Source organism: Gigantopelta aegis, chromosome 9, assembly GCF_016097555.1.
Source record: "Gigantopelta aegis isolate Gae_Host chromosome 9, Gae_host_genome, whole genome shotgun sequence".
Lineage (NCBI taxonomy): Eukaryota > Metazoa > Mollusca > Gastropoda > Neomphalida > Peltospiridae > Gigantopelta > Gigantopelta aegis.
In genome coordinates, this window is record NC_054707.1 from 72,463,302 (window position 1) to 72,491,268 (window position 27,967).

General features: G+C 37.6%; 2 long non-coding RNA genes across 2 annotated transcripts in view; one reads left to right on the plus strand and one right to left on the minus strand.

The window, feature by feature from the left end:
* LOC121380971 overlaps positions 1–13,077 on the plus strand; it is a 54,523-nt gene extending 41,446 nt beyond the window's left edge. Inside the window, exon 3 of the long non-coding RNA XR_005959023.1 lies at positions 12,428–13,077. This is a non-coding gene — a long non-coding RNA (uncharacterized LOC121380971). The remainder of the gene's footprint in view (positions 1–12,427) is intronic.
* Positions 13,078–21,384: 8,307 nt separating this feature from the next.
* Positions 21,385–27,967, minus strand: part of LOC121380972 — a 24,688-nt gene continuing 18,105 nt past the window's right edge. Inside the window, exon 3 of the long non-coding RNA XR_005959024.1 lies at positions 21,385–21,698. This is a non-coding gene — a long non-coding RNA (uncharacterized LOC121380972). The remainder of the gene's footprint in view (positions 21,699–27,967) is intronic.

The following is a 27,967-nucleotide window of genomic DNA, read 5'->3' on the forward strand; positions in this document are numbered from 1 at the left end:
TCTCGTCCCAACCAGTGGTTATTTCTCTTCCCAACCAGTAGGTAGTTCTCGTCCCAACCAGTAGGTAGTTCTTGTCCCAACCAGTGGGTATTTCTCGTCCCAACCAGTAGGTAGTTCTCTTCCCAACCAGTAGGTAGTTCTCGTCCCAACCAGTGGGTATTTCTCGTCCCAACCAGTAGGTAGTTCTCTTCCCAACCAGTAGGTAGTTCTCGTCCCAACCAGTGGGTATTTCTCGTCCCAACCAGTAGGTAGTTCTCGTCCCAACCAGTAGGTATTTCTCGTCCCAACCAGTAGGTAGGTATTTCTCGTCCCAACAGTAGGTATTTCTCGTCCCAACCAACCAGTAGGTATTTCTCGTCCCAACAGTAGGTATTTCTCGTCCCAACCAGTGGGTATTTCTCTTCCCAACCAGTAGGTAGTTCTCGTCCCAACCATTAGGTAGTTCTCTTCCCAACCAGTGGGTAGTTCTCGTCCCAACCAGTGGGTATTTCTCGTCCCAACCAGTAGGTAGTTCTCTTCCCAACCAGTAGGTAGTTCTCGTCCCAACCAGTGGGTATTTCTCGTCCCAACCAGTGGGTATTTCTCTTCCCAACCAGTAGTTAGTTCTAGTTCTCGTCCCAACCAGTGGGTATTTCTCGTCCCAACCAGTAGGTAGTTCTCGTCCTAACCAGTGGGTATTTCTCGTCCCAACCAGTGGGTATTTCTCGTCTCAACCAGTGGGTATTTCTCTTCCCAACCAGTGGGTAGTTCTCTTCCCAACCAGTAGGTATTTCTCGTCCCAACCAGTGGGTATTTCTCGTCCCAACCAGTGGGTAGTTCTCGTCCCAACCAGTAGGTATTTCTCGTCCCAACCAGTGGGCAGTTCTCGTCCCAACCAGTTTGCAGTTCTCGTCCCAACCAGTGGGTAGTTCTCGTCCCAACCAGTAGGTATTTCTCTTCCCAACCAGTAGGTAGTTCTCGTCCCAACCAGTAGGTAGTTCTCGTCCCAACCAGTAAGCGCTTGCATGATGCGCGGTCAGTCTAGGATCAACCCTAGTCGGTGGAACCATTGGGCTATATCTCATTCCAGCCAGCAACACCACGACACAATTATCAACACTATCATCATCACCATCATCATCATTATCATCATCATCATCATCTTTTTCATCATCATCAACATCGTTATCTTCTTCTTCATCAACAACATCATTCCTAATGCTATATTAAAAAACAACTAAGAAACGTCCACAGTATGAACAAATATGTTTAGTGACTGGTCTTGTACAATAACTAACTTGCACAGTAAGTGGCGGGCTATCCGGCACTGTTAGATATATAATTGTCTCGTCTGTAAACTTGTTTTGACATATAAATAATTGATGTTTGGTACTAACACGATTGTTAAAGCCCATTTGTGCGTGTAGAATCTCTCAGTTCTACGGGTTAGGTTACGAATGTCAATAAATGACGTCGTCATGGGAACCGCAAGTGGCAATAATTGCAAATTCAGGTCAAGCATTTGTCACGGCAAAGAAACTTAAAAGTTTAACTTTACTTTACTATAGCACATTGATTTATTAATAATCGGCTATTGGATGTCAAACATTTGGTAATTTTTATTATAGTCTTAGAGATAAACCCGATACATGTTTCCATTAGTAGCAAGGGATATTTTATATGCACCACCCAACAGACACGATGTCACATACCACGGCCTTTGATATACAAGAACTAGCCCAATGGGCCCACCGACGAGGATTCACGGCATAGAAACATTCAGTTTCAAGCAGTGGTGCTCATTGATTGGTATATCAAAAACCGTGATGTGTGCTATCCTGTCTGTGGGAAAAGTGCGTATGAAATATCTTCAATTAATAATTTGTAAGTTGGCGGGATTTGTCAGAATTATCCCATGTTTGACATCTATTAAACGATGATATATCCGATAGACGATAATGAATGGATTAATGTACTCTAGCTATGTCGACTGAGGTTAGAAATGACTGTCGACCAACAAACGTTCCTTTCCTTTCATTATCGTGTAAGAGTTTTCCGTCATGTGATTTTGTTATGCAAGCAGAAAGCGTTTGCGGCGTGGTGTACATGTATTATACCGGTTCGATGGGATAGTGGTTAAGCCATCGGACTTAGGGCTGGTAGATACTGGGTTCGCATCCAGGTACCGACTTCCACGTACAGAGAGTTTAATGACTCATTGAGTAGGTATAAGGCCACTATACCAACTTCTCTCTCACTAATCACTAACCCACTGTCCTGGACAGACAGCCTAAATAAATAATAAATACATTTTTAAAAACAAACACGTATTATAATTAGCTAATCATTGTTAATGATATTAAAATTAGCTATAAAAGATTCGTTGCTGGTATTTAATACGCATGTTGAGATATCATACTGTATGTACATACAAAGACACCCACCCACCCCCTCCCCTTCCCCACTGCTATATGATGAGAGCGAATTCCTCCTCCAACCAAATTCACATGTTCCGCTACACCAGTGGTCACTTCAAAATAAAAGTGGCACGTCTTCATATGTTTCTGATGGGGCAACCTCCCCCACTCGCGCTAGTTATAACCCTTGTAGGTAATTTTAAAATCCCTGTACTTCTCAATTACGCATCTCATCCCATCCTCATATGATCTTTTCTCCGACAGTCTAAGTATCAACAAACCAAAGATGGGCACCCGCTGTTTTGATTGGACGTCATTCTAAAACTCTTTAACGTCACTCCTAGCACGACCACTTCAGAATATATGGCGGGAATAAATTGTTTCCTGGCACAGTGCCATTATCCTGCCTGGCACCTAATGGATTTATATTATCAAATGTTTTCCAATAATTACATTTAGGCCCAAATAAGATTTAGAAATGCAATTTTCCAAACTATAGGCAGAGGGGACGAAAATCGATACTTCCGTGACAGAGTGCATTTGACATTTGGGCAGAAACAACGTCAGCGACGGTTATCACTAAATCATCATCATTTGTGAAAGGTGAAAAGTACAGAAGTACGAAATGGGAGGCTGCGCAAAATAAGCACTCGATATTCTTTTTAACACTTGCTATTCACGGGAGGATCCTTCTGTCACGGCTAGTATTTACCATAGACGGAAGATCACTGAGACAAGGAAGGAATGTGTGTTTAATGGCATCTCATTGTAATGGGCTCTCATTGTAATGGGCTCAATAAGTGGCTGTTACATGTCGTCACATTTGTTAAAGGCTCATATAAACTTGATTCGTGCGGTCCGGATAACTAACAATGAACCCGCTGTCCTGGACAGCCAGCCCAGGACAGCGTGTTTGCACCTTAATTGGATATAAGCACGGAAATACGTGTATAAGTATAAGTCCGGATTTAAAAAAATACATGTACATTAGTTTCGATGAGATCGTGTAGACTGCATGCGTGCGGTGCGTTTGTCTACAAAACGCATGCGGCCACCGCAATGAAATAATCATATATGGTGTATGTGTCCACAATGCAAGCCGCAGATGCATGAGACGCAACAGTTGGACCGCATCCAGTCTATCAGTATTTAATTGTCACACAACAACATAAACATACATACATACAGAAGCATCAGACACAGAAATTGGACCGCACGCATGCGTCTATAGGAGTCTTTAATGACCACATTTGTTCCAAGTGCGGATCCAACAGGCTGGTTCTATAACACAACTCAGAACTTTAACTCAGAAGAAAAAAGAAAGAAATGTTTTATTTAACGCCGCACTCAACACATTTCATTTACGGTGATATGGCGTCGGACATATGGTTAAGGACCACAGATATATTTAGGGAGGAAACCCGCTGTCGCCACTTAATGGGCTACTCTTTTCGATTAGCAGCAAGGGATCTTTTATATGCACCATTCCACAGACAGGATAACACATACCACGGCCTTTGATATACCAGTCGTGGTGCACTGGCTGGAGCAAGAAACAGTCCAATGGGCCCACCGACGGGAATCGATCCTAGACCGACCGCGCATCAAGCGAACGCTTTACCACTGAGCTACGCCCCGCCCCTAACTCAGAAGAAGTTTGTTTTGTTTAACGACACCACTAGAGCACATTGATTAACTAATCATTGGCTATTGGATGTCAAACATTATTGCACTTTCCCACAGACAGGAAAGCACATACCACGACCTTTGACCAGTGTGGTGCACTGGTTGGAACGATAAAAACAAAACAAAAACAGTTTAATGGATCAGCCAAGGTGATTCGATCCTGCGACGCATTAACTCGGTCAGATAACATAAAATGATAAGTGGGAAAATTACTACTCCATATACAATAAACAATAATATGACAACTCTACGTTGAAACGTTTGTTTTGTTTAACGACACCACTAGAGCACATTGATTTATTAATCATCAGCTATTGGATGTCAAACATTTGGTTTTTGACTTAGTCTTAGAGAGAAAACCCGATACATTTTTTTCCACTAGTAGCAAGGGATCTTTTATATGCAATATCCCACAGACAGGATAGCACATACCACGGCCTTTTTCGCTTGGTCCAAGTGCGGATTTAGCAGGCGTAAACTTTATTTCAACTCGGATAACATAAAATGATACATAAGCAAATTACTAACTCAGATAACATCAAATGATAATGAAATTACTACCTTATGTACAATAATACAATATTATGAAAACTCCATGTTAAAACTTCTATTTTGTTTAACGACACAACTACAGCACATTGATTTATAAATCATCGGCTATTGGATGTCAAATATTAATTTTGGTCATTCTGACATATATAGTCTTGGAGAAAACCCACTACATTTTTCCATTAGTAGCATACGTTCATACAGACAGAACGACATATATTATACCACGGCATTTGCGGATTTAAATATTTTAAAACACAATTCAGAAATTTACAGCATTGAAAGAGATATTGATACTTATCTTCAACGACATCATCATCATCATCATCATCATCATCATCATCACATAAACGATGTTTACGTTCTAGGAATGTATTCCCATCTTCCATATTCAACTGGTATCTTGTGGCTCGTTGTACAATACTTAACAGTGAATCTAATGTTTTTATTTCAAGTTAATAAATAAGGTTCCAAATTACAGGGGCGTAGGCTGGAGGGGGTTCGGGGGGTTATGTACCAACACACACACACACACACACACACACACACACACGCTTTCAGTACTAAAACATACAGGTTTATAAATATGGAGTTTCGGGTGGTGCAAAAACAAAATAGAAAAAGGTCCACTTGGTTCATATTCATTTTTATTAACAATGCATGTAGTTTTAATAAAATTAACCATTTATATGCATATGTACCGTTAGCATAATCAAATCATAGTGCCTTATATAAGAGATACCTTAATTAAATTATTACGGAATACCCTATTACATCATAACTAATCATTCTAGTTTTCAGATCGATAATAACTGGAAATCTTCCAATCTCTCCGTACATCATATACATAAAGTGTAATACGGTTTACACCAAGAATTAGTGTCAGTAACGTAGTATGTACACTTTAAATAATACATGTAGTCACCGAAGGAAGGAAGGAAGGAAATGATTTATTTAACGACGCACTCAAAACATTTTATTTACTGTTATATGGCGTCAGACATATGGTTAAGGACCACACAGATAGAAAAAACGAGCTAATAGTCATCGATAAATTAAACGTCTTGTTGATTGTGGAGTGACTTGACATGCTAAAACATTTGGTAGCCCGGCGGACTACCGGGGTTAGACAACTGGTAGTCCGAGTGAGAAATTGATAGTCAAAACGCACCGGGCCACCGCTAAGGTCGAGCCCTGAATTTAGAACAATTTTCAAAACCCCGCGTATCTCATAACCATAGAATAAGATAGACGTGTAAAACTGTCTGGTTAGAAAGGTGTTTATGTTGATAGTCAATAGGGTAAATTAAGGTTACATATCCGAGATTTAAGTAAAAACATAGGTTTCGTGATTCGGTTGATAAATAGATAATGTTGTTGGGTTGCTGACACCGTATGTTTTTGTATTAAACTGAATTGAATTGAATTGGGGGCTCGCACGCATTCCAGTACTGGCACTGACCCAGATTGAGTTTGTTAACAGTTTATTTTGTATAACGATACCACTAGAGCACATAGATTTTTCATCGGCTATTAGATGTCAAACATTTAGTAATTCTGATATATAGTCTTAGAGAGAAAACTCACTACATTTTCCTATTAGGAGCAAGGATTTTTTTATATGCACCATCCCGCAGCACATACCACGGCCTTTGATATACCATTCGTGGTGTACTGGCTGGAACGAGAAATAGCCCAATGGGCTCACTGACGGGGATCGATCCTAAACCGATTGCACATCAGGCGAACACCATTGGGCTATGTCCCGCACTTAAATCGGAAATGAATAATCTCTTAGAATGTATAGCTTAGAGCTGTTTCTGAGGCTGGTGTATAAATATGACACTGCTGGCTGGAACTATTTGTGTATTAACCAGATGGTAGCGTTTTCAAAATAAGACGTGTAACAGGCCATGCACCAGTAGGCTTGAAAAACTCACTATAAGACAGAATAACACCTACGAGTCATCGTCTTGCTCTTAAATCAATTTTGGCAAACAACTGAGATTGAACATATCGGCTGTAATACGTCGTATTGAATTTAAGTCAATGTCTGCTCTTTGTTAACATGGTTCTAACGATCACGAGGAATTATTAATAAATCACTAAGTGTAATTACAGTTTATAGAAAAACACACCGAACAGCATCATGTAAAAGCATGGCCAGAACCCTAGTGGGCCGTTACGTTGTTCACAAATCAAAGCTGTAGACATGTACATGTGTTTGGATTGTCTGGGACTTTCTAATTGTTCGTTTTTGTTTGCTTTGTTTGTTTGTGTTGTTGTTGTTGCTGTTGTTTTTAGGGGGTGTTGTGTGTGTGTGGGGGGGGGGGGGTTGTATTTTGTTGCTGTTGGTGATGGTGGAGGTGCTGGTAGTGGTGGTGGTGGTGGCAGAGGTGGTGATTAATAACTACAGTGTATCTAGACTCACGCCATATTGATTTAACTTTAAAATATTCAAAACAATGTCTTGTACTATAAATAGTCCTGTACTTCCGGCAATGTTTGAGTTATGGAGGGCTGTCGGGGTGGGGGGGGGGGGGGTCCGCTCTGGCCTTGTGGCGCCCGTTTGGATCATTAACTGGATATAAGCTCCAAAATAAATCGGAAATGAACGATCTAAAAAGCTAAGATGTGCTTTATCCATCTTTTGTTATGGTTCCGAGATTGGCACTGCTGGCTAGAACTACATGTATGTGTGTATTAACCAGATGGTAATGTTTTCAAAATAAGAAGGAAGGAAATGTTTTATTTAACGACGCACTCAACACACGTATTTACGGTTATATGACGTCGGACATATGGTTAAGGACCACGCATATATTGATAAAGGAAACCCGCTGTCGCCACTTCATGGGCTACTCTTTTCGATTAACAGCAAGGGATCTTTTATATGCACCATCCCACAGACAGGATAGTACATACCACGGCCTTTGTTACACTAGTTGTGGAGCACTGGCTGGAACCAGAAATAGCCCAATGGGCCCACCAACGGGACTCGATCCTAGATCGATCGCGCATTAGGCGAGCGCTGCACCACTGAGCTAGGTCCCGTCCTCAAAATGAAACGTGTAAGAGAATATTGCCAAGTAAGATTAAATCATTCAAAGTAAGAGAGGACAGAATCTATAATCCTTCTCACTAGGAAATCTATTACAAGTTATTACATTAGATTAAATCATTCAAAGTAAGAGAGGACAGAATCTATAATCCTTCTCACTAGGAAATCTATTACAAGTTATTACATTAGATTAAATCATTCAAAGTAAGAGAGGACAGAATCTATAATCCTTCTCACTAGGAAATCTATTACAAGTTATTACATTAGATTAAATCATTCAAAGTAAGAGAGGACAGAATCTATAATCCTTCTCACTAGGAAATCTATTACAAGTTATTAAATTTTGGGGCCAAATGTTTTCTAAATTGCACACAAAAATAGTAATTGTTTTGTTATTTCCAAAACACCTTTACTTTTCATCTCAGTCAAAGCAAACTGAAATGATTTACAAAATGTTTTTTGTAGGAGGATGGAACGGAGTACGCTTCAGATCCCTAACAACAACATTTAGAGTGGGGGTCACATTTTTTAGTGGGGGGTCACAGTCTCCAATGGGGTGCACAAGCTATGTTTTTATCTTTATTTATATAGAGTAGTACCAAAAACAAAACCCGGACATTTTCGTCCTCGAGACGGGGGTAGGACCATAGACCTCACCTTACTTCTCTTAAATCAAGTTTGGCGATTTTGTTTTTCTAATGAGATTGAACATTTCGGCTGTAATACGTGGTATTGAATTTAAGTCAATGTTTGCTCTTTGTTAACATGGTTCTAACGATCAAGAGGAATTATTAATAAATCACTACGTGTAATTACAGTTTATGGAAAAACACATCGAACAGCATCGTTTGAAAGCATGGCCAGAACCGTGGGCCATTACGCTGTTCATACACTGTACATAAATCAAAGCTGTATACATATATATATATGTATGGATTTCGTGGGGCTTTTGTTTGTTTTTTCCAAGTACATTGGAGGAAGCATTGGAAAACTGTCAAGTCATTACACTTATTAATAACTACACTGTATCCACATCGATGTATAATTGATTTAACTTAAAGCATACAAAACAATGTGTAAAGTCTGGACCCTAGCCCAGTGGTAAAGCGCTCGCTTGTCCATCTAGGATCGATCCCCGTTACTGGACTTATTGGGATATTTCTCGTTTCAGCCAGTGCACCACGACTGTAGGATAGTGCATATAAAAGATAGGCCAACCTTGCTACTAATGGATGGGGAAATGTAGCGGGTTTCCTTTCTAAGACTATAATTATTTATTATTATCAAAATTACCAAATAGCCTATGATTAATAAATTAGTGTGCTCTAGTGGTGTCGTAAAACAAAACAAACTTTAAAAAAAACCCACCCTTAATCCTGTACTTCAGGCAAGGTCGGAGTTATGGAGGGTTTTCTGGAGTTGTCCAGTCTGGCCTTTTTGGCACCTTTTGTTTTCGTCTACTTTTTTTTGGTCTTCTTCGTTTCTTTCCCGACGTACATCAATTATACAATGTCATTACGTTGCGTACATGTTGAACTGTCCATTCATCAATTATACAATGTCATTACGTTGCGTACATGTTGAACTGTCCATTCATCAATTATACAATGTCATTACGTTGCGTACATGTTGAACTGTCCATTCATCAATTATACAATGTCATTACGTTGCGTACATGTTGAACAATGGACAGTTCAACATGTACGCAACGTAATGACATTGTATAATTGATGTACGTCGGGAAAGAAACGAAGAAGACAAAAAAAAAGTTGGTCCTTCCGTGGTGTCGTTAAATAAAACAACTTTTAACTCTATATTTAGTAACGCATTCAAAATGGGTTTGCGGTATTTATGAACTCTCTTTTCAAGACTATTGAGATTCATTTATAAAACTGAATACTAAAGCCAAATTTATGAAACCTGTTTTTCTTAAACGCAGGTATTTAAGCATCGTAAATGTAAATTCGGCCCTAAAATTTAGTATAAAACAAATAGGACATTCAGTTCAGATTGCGACGTCTTCAATTGTTTAGTGCATGCACTAGTACTTGAATGAACTGTCGCAATAACTGCAATAAACCGTGAATTCCTTCCCCGCACACGATAGATAACCTTTCATATATAGTTCCCCTGGCCTCTTTCGTTTGTCAAAAACGAATTGTCTGAGTTTATGTTGGCGCTTTCCCTAAACCTAATGGACTGGAATCAAAGACGCCATGATGCGTCTGTTTGACGGATTTCGTCTCTACTCGCAAGCGTTGAGCCACGCCTAGTGTGTCTTGTCTTGGCGTACTCGTTCCCCGCGTGCTCGCTCGACAGGACTCTCGATCCTGTGTTGTCTAATCAAAGACGTCCGTCTCGCCATTCTTCGATTGAATCCCAGAAGCGCGTCCCTTACAAAATCGATTTGCTCTGACATTTGGTGTAGCTTCCGTGATGAAGAAGCCTTTTGTTCGGTGGTCGCCACACACACCACCAATAAGCAGTAATACGGCCCTGAGTTATATAATACAGCAGCTCGGATGTAAATACACAGTGTTGGGAAAAAAATAAGGTTCCAACGTCTCTTTAGAATACCCGTAATTTTGTGACGGCAAGACCGCGAAAAGTCATGCACGTAATACGGAAGTAAAATTGATCAATGCATTGTAATATGTTTTCACAGATTATGTATTTTAAAAAATATATATTGTAAAACGTCTCCGACCGATGCAGAACATCTTTATTGGAACAGTCGCAGACGATTTGCGTCAGATATGCGACGCATCGGGGAGTCGGAAACCTGTTCAACTTGCAGAATGTTTTGTGTCGATCTGCGTCTGTTGGAGAGTTTATAGAAACCAGACTATCGTTGGCTAATATAACACAGAATCCGAAGTACAATTACAAAAAAAAATTGTTTTGTTTAACGACACCACAAGAGCACATTGATTTATCAATCATCCGCTATTGGATGTCAAACCTTTGGTAATTTTGACATATACTAGCAAAGGCTTTTTAATATGCACCATCTGACAGACAGGACAACACATACCACGGCCGTTGATGTACCAGTCGTAGTGCACTGGCTGGAACGAGAAATAGCCAAATGGGCACACTGACGGGGATCGATCCCAAACCGACCGCGCATCAAGCGAGCGCTTTACCACTGGGCTACGTGCCGCCCCTACAATTACAAATAAAAAGTATCTTTTATATTCACTTTGTCAAAAACGGAAAATCACAATCCAAGACTTTTGACATATCAGTTCAAAATCTCTACATTTTTATTTATTTTAACTTAAATTTTGTGCCCCTGCCCAATTAAAGTTCAAGCACGCTGTTCTGGGCACACACAGCTAGTTGAGCTATCTGTCTTAGACAAGAGTTTATGGTTAGATGCTAGTGGTTAGAAAGAAATCAGGGTAGTGGGCCTTACACCTCTCCCATTTACGCAGTATTATTCACTTTGGGTGGGGGCCAGTACCAGGATGCGAACCAAGTACCGTCCGACACTAAGACGTGTGGCTGAACAACTACGCCTGTGACGGTACATGCGATATTAATTGTTTTAGAGGACCGTGTGCAGTTCCAAATGCACTTAGCCTAGATGGGCAACTTGTTACGTGATACCTTTGCGCGACGGTCGTCGAGATTTTCTAATACACACCTAGCGCAGGTATGGAGGCCATGTGGCCAGTAGTTACGTAATAACTCCGCTAGTGCTGTTTATGACCAGGGGATTGCTCGCGGAATGGCAACAGCCAGTCTGACGATCAGAGAAAAATATACCGACTCTGGGAGAGGTGGAAATATCAGATGATAGGTGAGGTACCGCGTTGTGCCCCCAGGCGATATTCGCTGTCTCTGAGAGTTTTGAATAAATAGCTAGGGTTTTAGAGATATCGGGGAGAAATATAGGAAGGCTCCGTTAGGACTTGGTAAATATAATTTCTGCTCTGTTGTATAACCTTGATGTGATTGATGTGACTTTAAATATTTTAATACTGTATTATACCAATATTATTTAGACGGTACTGCCGGTCATCTGACGCAGTATACTGTAGGCTCACCGTTCTGATATATACATATATAAAGCTTATCCAGTCATCCTAGAGGACCTAGGTAAACTGTAGGTTATTGTCTTTATTGTGATAGGTACCAGTATTAAGTCTGTATTACAAGGTTATTGAATGAGTAGTTAAGGGTTAATTAAAAATTAACCAGTTAGGAATAGAGTGGTAATTCCTTTATTAATTAAGTTCCCCTGGAAGCGTTTCTCAATTATCACACTTGTGGGTGTTGTGTCACGGTGAAGTGATTAGCATATTGTGTAAACTAGACACCTAGAGATTAATTAAGTGATCAGTTCTGGTTATTATTGTTGTTATTAATTAACTACTGCGGCAGTACATTTGTCAGCGTAGGTTAATACAGATTCCAAAGTGTATTGTGTTTTGTTGTGTTTTCTAGTGAACTAAATGTGCTATATTACATATACTTTATATAAGATCGTATCTCTGATCATACCTAGACGAGCCACCAGCGGGTATAACTGCCTGTTACAGAGAGATCTAACAGATATACAGTTAGGAGAGACATTTGGATAATCGTGTTTCATTCAGTTACGGGTATTATAGGATCCCCGTGACAACGCCTATTATGATGTAGCCCTGGATGGTGGAATATTAATTGTTACAAACGCACACTAGAGATAACCTCCGACTGGTCAATGTATTGTCACGTTTCCTTTCAGACCATACTGCACCGCTCTGATGTTGCTCCATTTCCGGTCTAAAGCGAGAAATGCCATTATGAAGAATGACACCGTCAGGTTAGCGCGTTCAGTTTCATCGACGGCATTCGGAGACGTCCGCGAAACGGGTGTGGCTTAGTGGTGGAACGCTTGCTTGAGGAGCGCTGAGTCGCAGGATCGATAGCCCTGAGTGGGCTCGGGTTTTTACCACTCCTAATCAGTGCCCCCCCCCCCCCCCACACACACACACACACACGTCTAGTACACCAAAGGCCGTAGTATGTATTGTCTTGTCTAGAAAAGATGCAGGTTTTCCATATTAGTATTAGACGGCAACAGGTTATCTTTCCCTATCCCTCCCTTCCTCCCTTCTCTCTCTCTCCTTCCCTCTCCCCCCCCCCCCCCTCTCTCTCTCTCTCTCTCTGTCTGTCTGTCTGTCTGTCTGTCTCTCTCTCTCTCTCTCTCTCTCTCTCTCTCTCTCTCTCTCTCTCTCTCTCTCTCTCTCTCTCTCTCTCTCTCTCTCTCTCTCTCTCTCTCTCAGCAGACAGTTAAACTAAACAACTAATTAAACTAAACCTATCGAATTACATGTCGTTATATCTTCATACTAACTATATACCAGACATATGTGATATAAGAAAATAAGACGTGGTTATAGCATACACCATGTCATATATCAGTAGAAACATTGAATATAGGAACATAACAACCAGCTATCGAATACACCATAATCATATCGGCAGAAACGATAATTGATATCACGTAACAGATATATGATACAGGAAAACAAATGCGATTATCGCATACATCATAATTTTGATGTATCAGATAACAGGCAGCACCATCACATACCAGATACACGATACTGTCTCAGATACACCGTCATAATTATGAAGCGGCTTAGCTCATACTGCCACATATATCATATCAAAAACATAATATCACCACATACGGGATATATCATTATTTATATAGGCAAATAAGAAGCGGCTATTGATATACAAGTCGTGGAGTTTGGGGTGAAGGAGTATATAGCTAGCGGGATATAACTGAGTGTGTTGGTCGATAACAAAAAAATATTATCAAGTACTTAAATATGTTTTTTTAAATTACAAATATGTGGGAAGCATAACATATAGATGTATATACCATAAACATATTGGCAATATCATCACAAACCAAGTTATATTCTACACGAGAAATAAGATCCGGTTATCACGCATATCATACACCTGAAGATATACTGGCAATACACTAGATGTATGATAGCAGAGAAACAAAATCCGGTTATCACGCATATATTATCTTATAATAACAGAACTATCGGCTGTATCGTCACATATTAGTTAAGAATTGAACATTATATTTTTGACGTTCATGCGATGATAAACACCAAAACTGTTTTACACACTGTATGAATGGCGTAGCGCGTTCATAACTATATTAAAAAACCCAATCGAACTCTGTTCCACAATGATTTACAACTGTATCAATACACAAATAAGGGAATTCCCTTAGAAAGTTACATTCGGTTTTTTCCGTCAAATCTCCAATTCATTATATTGATTTACATAAGGTTTTATAAATTTTAATTTTCTGAATCAAATGTGGATAAAACGTTATAAAATTAAACTAATTAACATGAGGGAGAGCGTCAAATTATTGAGAAGATTTATCTACTACCTATATTAAAATTGCAGTTGTCAAAAGTTGAATTAGTGAAAATGAATGTGAAGACTGACTTGAAAGGGATAAAGTGGTTTCAGTATTACTGTGTGTGTGGATTTCGGAGGAAGTTTGTGATTGTGTGATATTATTCTCGGAAAGGACAGGTCGCGGAATTGTGCACAAAGGCGTATGTGTTTTCGCGCGTGTAAGTTGTCGGTTTGGTGTTTTTGTCAAATGTGACGGAGCCGCGCTCATGTCTCTCTTTTGATTTGTTGAGCATTCTCTGCTATAACTTCTAATAGAAGCTTCGTTTTCGTGGCCTGTCATATACATTATGTGTCTCAGTTCAAACCCGGAGTCGTTTAAAGCCTGAATTGTCACCGTCACTCACAGTGCAGACGAACTTGGGATAAAAATAAAAACGATGGAATCCTCGGGGATTCCCTTGTTTACCGAAAAAGTGCAGTTTATCACGTTCATGGAAGAATGAACGTTTTTTTTTTTTTAGATCACGTGATAGCATTTTAACCAATTAAGACGCCTATTACAAAACAGTAATTATAAAATGGAATTATATACATATGAAAAACAAGCGGTTATCACGTATATCGTATCGTGCATTAATAGAAATATTGACTGTATTAATAGATAATTGACATGTGGTATACAACAATAAGAAACATTTATCACTTATATCATATAACAGCAAAAATACCGGCAATATCATCACATGCTAGACATATGATGTAAGATACAGGGTTTCTAGATTATGGTAGCCCCCACTCCCATGGCTAGTGATATTCAATTTTGGGCTAGTAAATAACTACTATAACTAGCCCGACGGCTAACTGGGAAAACAACCTTGTCAAATGCTGTATTTTGCATATTTTGTAAATATGAATATTCTGCGCCCTCTTTCCACCCCAAATCTAAGGATTTATAATCTCTATCTCCCTCTTTAGGTGAAATATGTGATTATTACTATTAGTAAAATTGTATTTACTAGTATTTGAAGTAGGGCTAGTGAATTTTTAATCATTGCTAGTACATTTCTAAAATCTTTGATCCCATGGTTAGTGGATTTTTATAAAATTCTAGAAACCATGAATATAACAAGAAACGGTTATCATTTATGTATCAGTAGAAGTATTGGCAATACCATCACATACTAGCACTATGATATGAGATAATAAGAATCGGTTATCATTTATGTATCAGTAGAAGTATTGGCAATAGCATCACATACTAGCACTATGATATGAGATAATAAGAATCGGTTATCATTTATGTATCAGTAGAAGTATTGGCAATATCATCACGTACTAGCACTATGATATGAGATACTAGTAATAAGAATCGGTTATCATTTATATATCAGTAGAAGTATTGGCAATATCATCACATACTAGCACTATGATATGAGATACTAGTAATAAGAATCGGTTATCATTTATGTATCAGTAGAAGTATTGGCAATATCATCACGTACTAGCACTATGATATGAGATACTAGTAATAAGAATCGGTTATCATTTATGTATCAGTAGAAGTATTGGCAATATCATCACGTACTAGCACTATGATATGAGATACTAGTAATAAGAATAGGTTATCATTTATATATCAGTAGAAGTATTGGCAATATCATCACGTACTAGCACTATGATATGAGATACTAGTAATAAGAATCGGTTATCATTTATGTATCAGTAGAAGTATTGGCAATATCATCACGTACTAGCACTATGATATGAGATACTAGTAATAAGAATCGGTTATCATTTATATATCAGTAGAAGTATTGGCAATACCATCACATACTAGCACTATGATATGAGATAATAAGAATCGGTTATCATTCATATATCAGTAGAAGTATTGGCAATACCATCACATACTAGCACTATGATATGAGATAATAAGAATCGGTTATCATTTATATATCAGTAGAAGTATTAGTAATATCATCACATACTAGCACTATGATATGAGATACTAGTAATAAGAATCGGTTATCATTTATGTATCAGTAGAAGTATTGGCAATATCATCACATACTAGCACTATGATATGAGATACTAGTAATAAGAATCGGTTATCATTTATATATCAATAGAAGTATTGGCAATATCATCACGTACTAGCACTATGATATGAGATAATAAGAATCGGTTATCATTCATATTTCAGTAGAAGTATTGGCAATATCATCACGTACTAGCACTATGATATGAGATAATAAGAATCGGTTATCATTTATATATCAATAGAAGTATTGGCAATATCATCACGTACTAGCACTATGATATGAGATACTAGTAATAAGAATCGGTTATCATTCATATATCAGTAGAAGTATTGGCAATACCATCACATACTAGCACTATGATATCAGATAATAAGAATCGGTTATCATTTATATATCAGTAGAAGTATTGGTAATACCATCACATACTAGCACTATGATATGAGATAATAAGAATCGGTTATCATTTATATATCAGTAGAAGTATTGGCAATATCATCACATACTAGCACTATGATATGAGATACTAGTAATAAGAATCGGTTATCATTTATGTATCAGTAGAAGTATTGGCAATATCATCACATACTAGCACTATGATATGAGATACTAGTAATAAGAATCGGTTATCATTTATATATCAGTAGAAGTATTGGCAATATCATCACATACTAGCACTATGATATGAGATACTAGTAATAAGAATCGGTTATCATTTATATATCAGTAGAAGTATTGGCAATATCATCACGTACTAGCACTATGATATGAGATAATAAGAATCGGTTATCATTCATATTTCAGTAGAAGTATTGGCAATATCATCACGTAATAGCACTATGATATGAGATAATAAGAATCGGTTATCATTTATATATCAATAGAAGTATTGGCAATATCATCACGTACTAGCAATATGATATGAGATAATAAGAATCGGTTATCATTCATATTTCAGTAGAAGTATTGGCAATATCATCACGTACTAGCACTATGATATGAGATAATAAGAATCGGTTATCATTTATGTATCAGTAGAAGTATTGGCAATATCATCACATACTAGCATTATGATATGAGATAATAAGAATCGGTTATCATTTATGTATCAGTAGAAATATTGACAATATCATCACATACTAGCACTATGATATGAGATACTAGTAATAAGAATCGGTTATCATTTATTTATCAGTAGAACTATTGGCAATATCATCACATACTAGCATTATGATATGAGATAATAAGAATCGGTTATCATTTATGTATCAGTAGAAATATTGGCAATATCATCACATACTAGCACTATGATGAGATACTAGTAATAAGAATCGGTTATCATTCATATATCAGTAGAAGTATTGGCAATACCATCACATACTAGCACTATGATATCAGATAATAAGAATCGGTTATCATTTATATATCAGTAGAAGTATTGGTAATACCATCACATACTAGCACTATGATATGAGATAATAAGAATCGGTTATCATTTATATATCAGTAGAAGTATTGGCAATATCATCACATACTAGCACTATGATATGAGATACTAGTAATAAGAATCGGTTATCATTTATGTATCAGTAGAAGTATTGGCAATATCATCACATACTAGCACTATGATATGAGATACTAGTAATAAGAATCGGTTATCATTTATATATCAGTAGAAGTATTGGCAATATCATCACATACTAGCACTATGATATGAGATACTAGTAATAAGAATCGGTTATCATTTATATATCAGTAGAAGTATTGGCAATATCATCACGTACTAGCACTATGATATGAGATAATAAGAATCGGTTATCATTCATATTTCAGTAGAAGTATTGGCAATATCATCACGTAATAGCACTATGATATGAGATAATAAGAATCGGTTATCATTTATATATCAATAGAAGTATTGGCAATATCATCACGTACTAGCAATATGATATGAGATAATAAGAATCGGTTATCATTCATATTTCAGTAGAAGTATTGGCAATATCATCACGTACTAGCACTATGATATGAGATAATAAGAATCGGTTATCATTTATGTATCAGTAGAAGTATTGGCAATATCATCACATACTAGCATTATGATATGAGATAATAAGAATCGGTTATCATTTATGTATCAGTAGAAATATTGACAATATCATCACATACTAGCACTATGATATGAGATACTAGTAATAAGAATCGGTTATCATTTATTTATCAGTAGAACTATTGGCAATATCATCACATACTAGCATTATGATATGAGATAATAAGAATCGGTTATCATTTATGTATCAGTAGAAATATTGGCAATATCATCACATACTAGCACTATGATATGAGATACTAGTAATAAGAATCGGTTATCATTTATTTATCAGTAGAACTATTGGCAATATCATCACATACTAGCATTATGATATGAGATAATAAGAATCGGTTATCATTTATGTATCAGTAGAAATATTGGCAATATCATCATATACTAGCATTATGATATGAGATACTAGTAATAAGAATCGGTTATCATTTATTTATCACAAGAACTATTGGCAATATCATCACATACTAGCACTATGATATGACATAATAAGAATCGGTTATCATTTATGTATCAGTAGAAATATTGGTAATATCATCACATACTAGCACTATGATGAGATACTAGTAATAAGAATCGGTTATCATTTATGTATCAGTAGAAGTATTGGCAATACCATCACATACTAGCACCATGATATGAGATAATAAGAATCGGTTATCATTCATATTTCAGTAGAAATATTGGCAATATCATCACGTACTAGCAAAACGATACGAGATACTATAAAAGGGTTATCATTTATATATCAGTAGAAATACTGGCAATATCACCACATACCAGACATATGATGTAAGAAAATAATAATCGGTTACCATTACATATCGGTAGAAATATTGGCAATATCACCACATACTAGATATATGATATAAGAAAGTAAGAAAGGGTTGTCATTTATATATCAGTATAAATCCTGGCAATATCACCACATACCAGACATATGATGTAAGACAATAAGAAATAGTTATCGTTATATATCGGTAGACACACTGGCAATATCATCACATGTCAGACATATGATGTAAGACAATAAGAAAGGGTTATCATTTATATATCAATAGAAATACTGGCAATATCATCATATACCAGACATATGATATAAGAAAATAAATAAACGGTTACCATTTATATATCGGTAGAAATACTGGCAATATCACTACATACCAGGTATATGATGTAAGACAATAAGAAACGGTTACCATTTATATATCAGTAGAAATACTGGCAATATCACCACATACCAGACATAAGATGTAAGACAACAAGAAACGACATCACTTACACAGGCGCAGGCTGAAAGTATGGGTCTCGTACTGAAGCGAAGACGGCGCATCGAAGACACACGCAGTGAGAAATATCACATAATTAACACCAGGCATCGAGGACTAATTATAACCTGCCAGAACTGAGCAACAGAAACCGGTGATCGTGACTATCAGTCAACGTACAACCATTTAGAAGCACCATACTGACAAAGGCCATTGCACCTACTCAGAGTTGAAACTATATATACGTATATATAGATATCAACCTGTGTACACGGATTAAAAACATATCTACAAATCAACTAATGTACACGGATTAAAACCATATCTACAAATCAACCAATGTACACGGATTAAAATCATATCTACAAATCAACCAATGTACACGGATTAAAACCATATCTACAAATCAATCAATGTACACGGATTAAAACCATATCTACAAGGATTAAAATCATATCTACAAATCAATCAATGTACACGGATTAAAACCATATCTACAAATCAATCAATGTACACGGATTAAAACCATATCTACAAATCAACCAATGTACACGGATTAAAACCATATATAGATATCAACCAATGTACACAGATTAACACCATATATAGATATCAACCAATGTATAAGAATTAACACCATATATAGATATCAACCACTGTACATGGGTTAAAACCACATATAGATATCAACCACTGTACATGGGTTAAAACAATATATAGATATCAACCAATGTATACGGATTAAAGGCATATATAGATATCAACCACTGCACATGGGTTAAAGCCATATATAGATATCAACCAATGTACATGGGTTAAAACCATATATAGATATCAACCACTGTACATGGGTTAAAACCATATATAGATATCAACTAATGTACATGGGTTAAAACCATATATAGATATCAACCACTGTACATGGGTTAAAACCATATATAGATACCAACCAATGTATACGGATTAAAACAATATATAGATATCAACCAATGTGCATGGGTTAAAACCATATATAGATATCAACCAATGTATACGGATAAAACAATATATAGATATCAACCAATGTGCATGGGTTAAAACAATATATAGATATCAACCAATGTACACGGATTAAAACCATAAATAGATATCAACCAATGTACACGGATTAAAGCGATGTATAGATACAACCAATGGCTATGGATTAAAACAATATATAGATATCAACCAATGTGCATGGGTTAAAGCCATATAAAGATATCAACCAATGTATAAGAATTAACACCATTTGTAGATATCAACCACTGTACATGGGTTAAAACCATGTATAGATATCAACCAATGTATACGGATTAAAACAATATATAGATATCAACCAATGTGCATGGGTTAAAACCATATATAGATATCAACCAATGTACATGGGTTAAAATCATATATAGATATCAACCAATGTACATGGGTTAAAACCATATATAGATATCAACCAATGTACATGGGTTAAAACCATGTATAGATATCAACCAATGTACACGGATTAAAATCATATATAGATATCAACCAATGTACACGGGTTAAAACCATATATAGATATCAGCCAATGTACATGGGTTAAAACCATATATTAATACCAACATACATACATACAGACAGACAGACAGACAGACATACACACACACACACATACATACATACATACATACATACATACATACATACATACATGCATGCATGCATACACACATACAATATATAGACATTCATACATACATACATACACACATACATACACACGCACGCATGCACGCACGCACGCACGCACGCATACATGCATGCACTATGAATCAATACACAACTCGTTCCAAAACCGTCTTGATTGAAACACTGAAATTATTTTATTCTACTCCGACCACAGCCAGGAATAACAAGAATTGAGTGTTGCCTTGCGAGGAACCCCAAAGACCTAACTGGACTTCTGCATTTTTGATCCAGATAAATTTGCATCACAAGTACTACTATTGATAAAACGTTTTATAGTTTGTCCAAACCATTTACAGTAATTCGAACAGCAAATCAAATGGAACTCATTTCTTAATCAAAGGAACATCTATTACGATAATAGAAACTAAAATAGAACTATATAACTATAGGTATAATTGAAGATCTCAGCCATAAAGTAAGTGATGCAAAGTACAGTCCAGCCTGTGTTAACAGTAAAGCAATCATCTGGAAAAAAGAAAGGAATGTTTGTTTCCAGACACCTCAACATATTTTAAACTATGGCGATTTGGTGTATAACATATAACAAACTTCCTGCTGTCACGTCTACGACTGCCCAGTTGTTAGTCTGAGCACTCGTAAAAGTCGTGTACGACGAAAATCGAGTTGTAAAAGCGCTTAGACTAGCCAGTGGATGGTCGTAGAAAATCGTGACAGCAGAAAGTTGACCAACTTTCTGCTGGCAGTTGGTAGTCTGACCCTGACATTAGTCGAGATAGAGAGAGGAGAAACAGACGCTACTCCTTCCGTAAAGTAGCAAACGATATTTTAAATGTACCTTTCAGAAGTCAGAACCACTCTATATGAACGAAAACAATATAAACCAAATAACTTTTCGTAGAGCAGTTAATACAACAAGTCCTGTAATTGGTGATAAATGTGAGTGTGTTAGATGTAAAAAAAAAATTATATATATATATATTAGTTTCATCTGGGCAAAATATTTATGCAATTTTATTTCATTTAGTACCACTGTGTCAAGTAGCCTTGTGCTTGAAGCATGTTTGGGGTACCTGTTAAAACAAAGTACTCAAAGTTTGTGCGGAATTAGGACAGTCGTAGACTATGAAATGAGCAACGTTACCCCTAATTTTTTCCGATTCACTTTTAGGATTAGGTGTGGTAGCTTAGGAGTTTTAGCCACATATGTTACTATTGTCGTTTATGGGATTTGATTTGGTGGTATACACCATGTAGGTCTTTTCTGCACTGCACTGCAAGATCGCAAAGTTTCGCCAGGGAAATCCTGGTCGTTTAACGTCGGTTTGACGATATATCGAATTACGTGAAATCAATAAAGAGAAACCCTGTAAAGACGTCCACTTCCCCTTTCCTAATGATCTCATATGATTCAATAATAGCACGATCACAAACTACCGTGTGTTGATTTACTGCCCGAGTTGCAATTCAAAGAAGCAACCCAAACTACTACAGTGGTTTTATAGCTTGGCCTTTGCATACGTATCTGGCGTAGCACGGCTGTAGCACTACAACGAATGGCTTTGCTTTTCAATAACACGTCTTCTATTACTTCTTTTTTTTAAATTAGGACTTTTTTATTACAAATGTACATTTTGAACAACGTCATTTTGCATATACAGGGACAATATTTAAACATTTTAGGTAACCGGAATTTAGTTCACCTGATTTCTACCCAGATAACATGAAATATATTAATAACTTACAGATACTAATCATTCATTCAGGCATGTCTCTCTAGGGTACAGTCTATGATTTCGCCAATGATGAGTAAACAAACTATCCAGTGACATAGAATACTTCGAGTGACATTTGATACCATTTATCATACAGCGAGTTAAATCAAAACGTATCTAACGTGAATGGGATTCATTTTTAAACAACGAGTTGTAAGATAAATGGTATCTAACGGCCTCTCGTGTAATTAACTAAATTTAAAAGCCTTTTCCAACGAAAACGTATTTACAGCGTTTGAGTTTGCAGATAACTCACTTGCTACATAGTAATAATTTTCAGGATAACTTGTACATCTCAGAACATTCGATACCAGTAGACCTTTTTTTGATTCGATGGTATGTCTGTGGTGACCGGGTCATCACCGCGGAACAACCAATGATAAGTCTAAAACGTTATCGCCAACATAGGGGGCGAGACGTAGCCCAGTGGTAAAGCGCTCGCTTGATGCGGTTTGGGATCGATCCCCGTCAGTGGGCCCATTGGGCTATTTCTCGCTCCAGCCAGTGCACCACGACTGGTACACCAAAGGCCTTGGTATGTGCTATCCTGTCTATGGGATGGTGCATATAAAAAATCCTTTGCTGCTAATCGATAAGAGTAGCCCATGAAGTGGCGACAGCGGGTTTCCTCCCTCAATATCTGTGTGGTCCTTAACCATATGTCTGACGCCATATAACCGTAAATAAAATGTGTTGAGTACGTCGTTAAATAAAACATTTCCTTCCTTTTATCTCCAACATATGTTGAAGAAAAAAACAAAATCTACAACGGGTGATATTTGCATTGGATATAGGTATATAAGAAAGAGTTGTATACACACTGGCTACAACTTGTTACAACTAATTTAGCCACTTGTCAATACATTTTCGAGACGACTCGACAACAGCGTAAATTGACTAAATCACTGTTCATCTCCGTGCGATTTCTGATCAGTGTTTTAAAGCTGGGTGATGTTCAAGGACTCTTGAAAGGTTTCAAGGTTTCAAAGATCTTTAATGGCCAACATTTAACGGCCGTTACAAGGATTATTGTGTCAAGGACTGTGATGTCCGAGACTATAAAGTATTTGGACGTGTCTGACTTGACGTATAAGACTCATGTGTTGCCAGACCTCTCCGTTTGAGAATGGAAATAAATGCTTGTTAATGCCATCTCAGCACTGTGTTTAATCGGCGGCTATTCGATGTCGAGGGTGTATCCTATCAAATCAAATCCCATAGATGATAAATAACATATACGTAGCTAACGCTGGTACATCCATGATTTCAATCAACATACACATAGATAGATATATAAATAAATATTACAACCCCTCGCCCTTCAAGTAAATCAGAAAAACAAATATGGCAACCCATCACCTTTCCAATAAATGAGAAAACACGGGAGTTTGCTGTGGAGATTCTAGTTTCCGATATAACGGGAAGTATCGTTAACTAGAAAATGGCATCCTAATTTTATTAAGACCCCACGTCTGTTACAATCACATTAGTACTTGGTACATTCATACTGATTCAAATCAAATTACATGAATTTACTGGCCAAATGAAGCAACATTTTCTGACAAGTCCTGGGTCCCGTTCCACGAAGCGATCTTAGCCCTAAGATCACCGTAAAAGCACAGCTAACATATGCACTTAAGGTGATCTTAGGGCTAAGATCGCTTCGTGGAACGGGGCCCGCGTATATAATCTTACTAATGGCAGGCGTAGCTCTCACTAACGCGCTGTTTACTTCAGACTTTGACCTGGTGAGATACTAATTAGTTCATGAGCTAGGACCCAAAATTTTGCCAATTGGTACCACCTGGGGGGACGAATGCTCAGTGATTTTTGTCATATGAGACCCTAATCCTCGAAGGATTTCAATATTGGTAATATCTCTGAATTCTTAAATCCATTATCTCCCAATACTGCAAATTTTTTATTCTTAAATGCCCTGACAAATATTTTACAATGCTTTTAATATAGGCACCCTTCAGCAATTCTGTAAAAATATAACTCTCATGAAAATGGGGGTAGGGACACAAAACGGGTAGATACCCACAAAAAGTTGTGAGTTATGTAATGCTATCATAAATTTTCCATTCCTAGGGATAGGGATGTAGGCCTTGATAAAAATCACTATGAGCATTCGTCCCCCAGATGGTACCGACCGACCCCTCTGGCTCATGGACTAAATTGCTATAGTACTAACCATATGACAACTACTACACTTGGTAGCGGAGTGGGTATGCCTTGGGCCTTTAATACTGGTAAATCCTGGGTTCATATCCAAGAACCGGCTCTAACCAAGAGTGTATGTTAATAGGTCAGACAACCCAAACGAAATAGGCACAAAATACTGTTGTTTTGTTTTTAGTGTTATTGTTGTTTGTTTATTTTTATTGTTGTTATTGGTGGTGGTGGTGTTGGTGTTGATGTTATGTTGATATTGTTTGTGTTGTTGTTGTTGTTGTTGTTGTTGTTGTTGTTGTTTACTTTAAACATGACGGTTTTAGTAGTTTGTGTTTTGTCGTTATTGTTACTGTAAAAAAAACCTCAAAAAACTTTTTTAATATATGTGCATTCGTCCATTGCCTTCCTACCATTTTACTGGCTCTTCTTAATTAGCCCTTAGCAAATGTAGCATGCTACATGGAAAATATTTTGCTTAATAAAAAAAACCCTAACAATAAATAAAAATAAAAAACTATCAAGCTTCAAATATTTTTCATATTGAAATGAGCAAAACATATTAAGAAAAAGGCGCGAAAATCGTCTTAAGACCTAATTTAAATATTGCTCAAACGCACTGTCCAGGAATTCCTGCGACTGAAGAAATTATGGTGTGATTGATTATATATTTCCCTGCATCGCCACCTTGTTAATTGAAGCTCGAAGCGATGGCTTAAAATGTCCATTGAACTTGCCATATATCGATGGCAGTGCCATCTCAGATGAGAAACTGTCGTGAATAGTCTGGCTTCGAGCCATTAGGGATTCAATTGGGTTGCACCACCTAGGTATTACGGGCAATCATTGTACAGTTTGGATCTCCCGAGAGGTATACAGTTTTAGCTTCCTTGTCGCATCAAGCTTGTTTTATTTTCGTAACAAAAGGCTGGGAGGGGTTGTTTCAGCAAAGAAGGTCCACAATTCATAACAAGACTTCAGAATGTTGTTGTCATAGTGAAAAAAAACAATGTCATATGAATTAAAGCAAGACAACGCAAAATCATATTCCCCATTATTATGTTAAGTATAATTTTTCCAGGAAGTGATCCTTTCATTGATTGCTGTGGCTAGAGTAAAATTTTCCTTGTTTAACGACACTAATCATCAGAGGAAACCCGCTACATTTTTCCATTAGAAGGAAGGGATCTTTTATATGCACTTTCCCACAGACAGGACAGCCCATACCATGGCCTTTGATATAACAGTCAAGGGACCCTGTTTGGATAGAATGCGGTACAGTCCTGGGGCTACTATAACGTTTTGAGAGTGGCAGTCCTTCTAAAGACGGAGTAGGAAGGATTATCACCCTGGGAAAGTATCAATCACTTAGTAGTATTTGAATTAAGAAACGCTCAAATGAGTTCCAGATCCAGTGCTTGTGAAACATTTAGATTCTAGAATCAAAATTCTAATAGAGTCCGAGACATTAACGCCATGGCGACGCCATACAAATTGTAAGCGTGCTTCGTCCTTAGAGAGATTTGAGTCTAGACTAAGTTTTATAATCTCGGGTCCAGAGGCCCGTTGTAAGAAGCGATCTTAGCGCTAAGATCATCTTAAGTGCTTACGAACTTACGCACGTAAAGTGATCTTTGCGCTAAGATCATCTTAAGTGAATTACGAACTTATGCACGTAAAGTGGTCTTAGCGCTAAGATCGTTTTGTAAAATGGGATCTTACCCTATAACTATAAGGAAGGAAGGAAGGAAGAAAATGTTTTTATTTAACGACGCACTCAACACATTTTATTTACAATTATATGGCGTCAGGCGTATGGTTAAGGACCATACAGATATATAGAGAGGAAACCCGCTGTTGCCACTTCATGGGCAACTCTTTTCGATTAGCAGCAAAGGATCTTTTATATGCACAATCCCACAGACAGGATAGTACATACCACGGCCTTTGTTACACCAGTTGTGGAGCACTGGCTGGAACGAGAAATAGCCCAATGGTTCCACCGACGGGGATCGATCCTAGACCGACCGCGCATCAAGCGAACGCTTTACCACTCAGCTACGTCCCGCCCCCCTATAACTATAAGACGCAAACTGCTTCTGTGATCCCCAAATACTGCTCCAGCAATAATCAGACACAGAGTCTACATGCTGCAAACTGCTTCTGTGATCCCCAGATACTGCTCCAGCAATAATCAGACACAGAGTCTACATGCTGCAAACTGCTTCTGTGATCCCCAGATACTGCTCCAGCAATAATCAGACACAGAGTCTACATGCTGCAAACTGCTTCTGTGATCCCCAGATACTGCTCCAGCAATAATCAGACACAGAGTCTACATGCTGCAAACTGCTTCTGTGATCCCCAGATACTGCTCCAGCAATAATCAGACACAGAGTGTACATGCTGCAAACTGCTTCTGTGATCCCCAGATACTGCTCCAGCAATAATCAGACACAGAGTCTACATGCTGCAAACTGCTTCTGTGATCCCCAGATACTGCTCCAGCAATAATCAGACACAGAGTGTACATGCTGCAAACTGCTTCTGTGATCCCCAGATACTGCTCCAGCAATAATCAGACACAGAGTGTACATGCTTCAAACTGCTTCTGTGATCCCCAGATACTGCTCCAGCAATAATTAGACACAGAGTGTACATGCTTCAAACTGCTTCTGTGATCCCCAGATACTGCTCCAGCAATAATCAGACACAGAGTGTACATGTTTCAAACTGCTTATGTGATCCCCAGATACTGCTCCAGCAATAATCAGACACAGAGTGTACATGCTTCAAACTGCTTCTGTGATCCCCAGATACTGCTCCAGC